Source organism: Mus musculus, chromosome 6, assembly GCF_000001635.26.
Source record: "Mus musculus strain C57BL/6J chromosome 6, GRCm38.p6 C57BL/6J".
In the NCBI taxonomy this organism is placed as follows: Eukaryota; Metazoa; Chordata; class Mammalia; order Rodentia; family Muridae; genus Mus; species Mus musculus.
The window spans coordinates 142,180,719-142,186,718 of record NC_000072.6 but is presented as its reverse complement, the minus strand read 5'-3'; the positions used below and the strand labels follow the sequence as shown (position 1 = coordinate 142,186,718).

Genomic DNA, 6,000 nt, shown 5'->3' with positions numbered 1-6,000 from the left:
CATAGTTCTAATTTTGATTTATTGTTTAGCCCACTACCAGCCAGCTCTCAGTAAATACTCAACTATGCTATTCCTCTGGGCTAGTGAAAATATGTGCTAAGGAATTCAGCTCTAGCTGACCTTCTCATGAATAATGCAATACTCTAGTTCCTCCTTAAACCACAGCCCTACCTACTTCCTAAACCATTGTAAATTCCTGTATATGAGAGTGACTCAGATGCTATTCTAAGTGATTTTGTGGGGGACTTTCTTCTATTCAATAATGTAGCCTGCCATACATAACTATAATAAGCATTCTAAACTTACTTTCCTAAGCTTACCCTGAAATTTCTAACTCTATGTAGTAGATTTTAATGCCTGATTTCTTTCACTATTTCTCTTTCCATGCTGGATGCAATTCATCTGAATAGGTAATATTCTTACTAAATTCCAAGTCCAGGGTCCGCTCAAGGACTGCTTAAGACATTGGTGAAGGCCAGGAATCAAAGTTCAATCTAGCTTAGGTATTTGACAAATTATTTCTTGGAGGCACCTATAATAAAAAATACTGAAAGAAAGCACACAGATCCATTCACTGACTAACACAAGGACAAGTTTGGAGTGATCTGAACTCTGGGAAGCCTGTGGCCAGGGAAGCCTGCACTGAGGACAGCTGCTTCCTCAGCTGCTGTGTAGACTGAGTTCCATCAGGTTTGTTTTGGAAGCTGCTTTTGTAAGTATAGCACATGGAGGGAAGTGTGCTAGAGGAATCAGGAGCTGATGGGTCCTCACTGAAGTCAACGTTGCTGGGAAAGTCTGATCTTTGTATTTGGGCCTTCAGGGTAAATACCTTCCAAGGAGAATGAGAACATTGTCCCTTGAACAGTCCCTAAAATAGTCAGAGCCCATAGTATAACTAAAAGGGGGAACTGTAGAGGATTGAGTGCAGGTAGTGTGTTTGGACTTTAAAAATACAGCTGGCTTTCAGCAGCAAATCTGGAGATCTGTAGACCATGAGAGCTTGTGTAGCAGGCGTTTTTAGTACAGAGGCCTGTCCTTGCTGCTCTGCATGTCTGATATATACTGAGGCGGCCATCTGACCCTCTGAGGAATTGTCTGCGCCTTACCTCTCCCAACTTAAGGTTCCAGGACTACTAGTGCAGCTTCTGGGACTCTCCTGCACTCTCGTGCTGGGGTGTAGTAAGCCCTTTCCCAGGCATGACACCTGCCACTGTTGGCTGGATCCTCTAGGCATGGAGTGAGGAGGAAAGTGGGGAAAGACAGTTTGATTTGCTTCTGTGTGGCTAACATACTATGATTCAGGTTTCAGTTCTCTGTAGAAAGGACCATTTAGAGAGATGAGAGTCGGGTGCTACATGTTTAATCTTTAAAAATGAAAAACACGTACATAACTTGAAAGGTGCTTTTGTGCAGCTTGTAGAAAAAGCAGCCGTTTCCTCTGCAGTCCTGACTCACACTCTCCATAATGACTTGAGTTCTTAGCTCTGATGGATTTCTAAACATGCAGTATGAAGTCCCAAGTACCTAAAATGTATATATTCAAATACACAATAAAAAGCATGTTTGTTTTTTGTTTTTTAAGTCAGGATCTCACTAGGTAGCTCTGACTGTTTTGAAATTTATTGTGTAGACCAAACTGGCCTCAAACTCACAGAGATCTGCCTGCCTCTGTCTCTCTGGTGCTGCGATTAAAGATGTGGGCCACTACATCCAGCTGAGGACACAGTTTCTTGCATGACCAAACTCAAGACAGAAGTTAGCATTTCTTTTTGTATTTTTTGTAAAATTTTATAAAAGATTGAATTTTAATTAGAGCAAGCTAATCTCTTCTAATAGTAAACCTTGGGCAGGCAAAATGTCTCAGTGTGTACTTGCAACCAAACCTTACAACCTGAGTTTGTATCCTGGGACCCACTTGGGGGAAGGGAAGAACCAACTCCCCCAGATTGTCTTGTGACCTCCATATGCACTGTAACATGACCATATACACACTAAATGAGTGTGAAACCTTTAAGTTGAAAAAAAAAAGGAAGGAAGAGTCACACATACTGGATTAAGTGGAGAAGGGTAAATTGCCTTTGTATTGTTGTTCTTGGTATTTTTACTTTCTTAGGATAATTGATCACATGTTTTTCTAAGTATTTTTTATATCCCATAAGTTCACAGTAAGTTAAAGGCAATAGTTCATGTCATAGATCAGTAAGGAGTTACTACAGCAGACTTGTTTGCATGTCTTTCCATTAAGACTTGTATTTGGGACTGACGAGATGGCTCAGTGGGTAAGAGCACTGACTGCTCTTCCTGAAGGTCCTGAGTTCAAATCTCACCAACCACATGGTGACTCACAACTACCCATAATGAGATCTGATGCCCTCTTCTGGTGCATCTGAAGTCAGCAACAGTGTACTTATATATAATGATAAATCAATCTAAAAAAAAAAAGACTTGTATTTGACTAAACATTCATTATCTGTTACTAGCTCCATAAGTTTATTGTACATTTAAAGAAATATTTTTTATGTCATAAGATAGTTTTGCCAAGAGACAAGTCATCTGCCTTGTGTCTCATTATTTTGATATCTTGTATGTCAACATCTAGTGCACTGGGGGTCCCAAGTGAGGGTAATCAGGAAAGAGAGGATGCACCACAACAGTATGCTGATGAATACTTTATCGAATGTTCGAGTATTTTAGTAGACAAGCAGAATAAAGTTTTCTTACAGCTTCTAACTCTCAACAGCTTCTGTTTCTCAAGCAATAGCTTGTCTTGCTTCAAGTGACCTCCTTGCAGAATGCAAAATCTCTCAGCCGTCCAACACTCCTATGTGTTGTCTAACTTTACTATAAACAAAGTTACTTTCTCATGAGAAAATGATTATGAAGGCTACTTCCTCATGCATGCAGCTTACTGGGTAGAACACCAGAATTCTCTGCTGTGAAAGTTTGCCTTCTCGGTATTTCAGTATGCTGAGGTTTACAGAGCTCCCATGTCAACTTGTATCTAGTGGGCAGGGGGCAGTCACCTCATAACATTTCTCTACACTTGTATATGTAGACTAATCCATCATTTAGTTTTTGTCCTTGCACCTATAATAACCTGCCCATTTACAGTTTATAGCCTATAGTAACCAGATAGTGGCTTCATTCCTAATCTAGAAGGAATGTTTGCCTTGTTAGTAATTTTGTTCCAAGCCTGCTTTCTTTTCCTAGTGCAATTGTCCCTTTACACATGAAGGTTTACAGAGATCAATTTACAGATTTTATTCTGTAGGGGGCTTGAGATTACTTATATAAATGTAGGAATTCTATAGAATTATAATCAGGGATAGTAAAATCATTAATTTGTCTACACAGCATTACTATATAAAAATACATCTTCATATTGAATTGTTTGTTGAGACACAGTCATATTACATGGCTGAGGCTTATCTCAAAGACACAGTTCTCATAGAGAACATTTGGTTCTGGGATGCAATAGAAAACATATTTGTAGCTGTCCAGCAGCCATGGATGAACTGGGTTACCTGAAAGGGGGGCTGGAAATGAAAAGGAGAGAGTGCGAGAGAAGGATGAAGTCAAGACAAAAGTTTCTGATCAAGGCTCAAAGTTTAATAGTCAGCACTGCATTTATATATAGAGAAACCACAGACTCATACTTTGTTTCAGCTGGACGGAGTTGCAAAGCAAGCTCAGCAGGCAGTCTACTCCTGTAGGAAATTGATTCCCTCTGGGTCTTTGAGGTCCAACTGAGGCAAGCACTTAAGGTCAATTTAGCCTGCTCAAGGCTGGGGGAAGGATACACATATTTATTTCTTGCACCAGTCAACGGGCTATGTTTTTTGAACAATAAAACATATTGAATTGTTTGATAACATTGTCAATACAGTTTTTTTTTCTTTTTGAGTAATTTTTTAAAAATATTGTTTTTATTACATATTTTCCTCAATTACATTTCCAATGCTATCCCAAAAGTCCCCCATACCCTCACCCCCACTCCCCTACCCAACCATTCTCACTTTTTGTCCCTGGCATTCCCCTGTACTGGGGCATATAAAGTTTGCAAATCCAATGGGCCTCTCTTTCCAGTGATGGCCTAGTAGGCCATCTTTTGATACATATGCAGCTAGAGTCAAGAGCTCTGGGGTACTGGATAGTTCATAATGTGGTTGCACCTACAGGGCTGCAGATATCTTTAGCTCCTTGGATACTTTCTCTAGCTCCTCCAATGGGGGCCCTGTGATCCATCCAATAACTGACTGTGAGCATCCACTTATGTGTTTGCTAGGCCCCGGCCTATTCTCACAAGAGACAGCTATATCAGGGTACTTTCAGCAAACACTTACTAGTGTATGCAATGGTGTCATCGTTTGGAGGCTAATTATGGGATGGATTCCTGGGTATGGCAATCTCTAGATAGTCCATCCTTTTGATCAGCTCCAAACTTCGTCTCTGTAACTCCTTCCATGGGTGATTGTTTCCAATTCTAAGAAGGGGCAAAGTGTCCACACTTTGATCTTCGTTATTCTTGAGTTTCATGTGTTTCACAAATTGTATCTTATGTCTTGGGTATTCTAAGTATCTGGGCTAATATCCACTTATCAGTGAGTACATATCATGTGAGTTCTTTTGTGATTGGGTTACCTCACTCAGGATGATGCCCTCCAGGTCCAACCATTTGCCTAGGAATTTCATAAATTCAGTCCTTTTAATAGGTGTGTAGTACTCCGTTGTGTAAATGTACCACATTTTTTGTATCCATTCCTCTGTTGAGGGGCATCTGGGTTCTTTCCAGCTTCTGGCTATTATAAATAAGGCTGCTATTAACATAGTGGAGCATGTGTCTTTCTTAACAGTTGGTACATCTTCTTGATATATGCCCAGGAGAGGTATTGCCAGATCCTCCAGTAGCATTATGTCCAATTTTCTGAGGAGCTGCCAGACTGATTTTCAGAGTGGTTGTACAAGCTTGTAATCCCACCAACAATGGAGGAATGCTCCTCTTTCTTCACATCCTCGCCATCATCTGCTGTCACCTGAATTTTTGATCTTAGCCATTCTGATTGGTGTGTGATGGAATCTCGGGATTGTTTTGATTTGATTTCCCTGATGATTAAGGATGTTGAGCATTTTTTCAGGTACTTCTCAGCCATTCGGTATTCCTCAGGTGAGAATTCTTTGTTCAGCTCTGAGCCCCATTTTTTAATGGGGTTATTTGATTTTCTGGAGTCCACCTTCTTGAGTTCTTTATATATATTGGATATTAGTCCCCTATCTGATTTAGGATAGGTAAAGATTCTTTCCCAATCTGTTGGTGGCCTTTTTGTCTTATTGACGGTGTCTTTTGCCTTATAGAAGCTTTGCAGTTTCATGAGGTCCTATTTGTCAATTCTCGATCTTACTTCACAAGCCATTGCTGTTCTATTCAGGAATTTTTTCCCTGTGCCCATATCTTCGAGGCTTTTCCCCACTTTCTCCTCTATAAGTTTCAGTGTCTCTGGGTTTATGTGGAGTTCCGTAATCCACTTAGATTTGACCTTAGTACAAGGAAATAGGAATGATTCAATTAGCATTCTTCTACATGGTAACCACCAGTTGTGCCAGCACCATTTGTTGAAAATGCGGTCTTTTTTTCATGGGATGGTTTAACTCCCTTGTCAAAGATCAAGTGACCATAAGTGTGTTGGTTAATTTCTGGGTCTTCAATTCTATTCCATTAGACTACTTGTGTGTAGCTATACCAGTACCATGCAGTTTTTTATCATAATTGCTCTGTAGTACAGCTTTAGGTCAGGCATGGTGATTCCACCAGAGGTTCTTTTATACTTGAGAAGAGGTTTTGCTATCCTAGGTTTTTTTATTTTTTATTTATTACGTATTTTCCTCAATTACATTTCCAATGCTATCCCAAAAGTCCCCCATACCCTCCCCACCACTTCCCTACCCATCCATTCCAATTTTTTTTTTTTTTGGCCCTGGTGTTCCTCTGTACTGGGGCATATA

General features: G+C 40.1%; 1 protein-coding gene across 2 annotated transcripts in view; it reads left to right on the top strand.

Annotated features, from left to right (window-relative positions):
* Positions 1–541: 541 nt before the first annotated feature.
* Slco1a6 (solute carrier organic anion transporter family, member 1a6) overlaps positions 542–6,000 on the top strand; it is a 100,417-nt gene continuing 94,958 nt past the window's right edge. The window contains exon 1 of one of the 2 annotated variants that reach the window (XM_006506965.3): positions 542–712. The gene's annotated coding sequence lies outside the window, so the exon portion shown is untranslated. The remainder of the gene's footprint in view (positions 713–6,000) is intronic. The other variant, NM_023718.3, reaches the window with a different exon arrangement.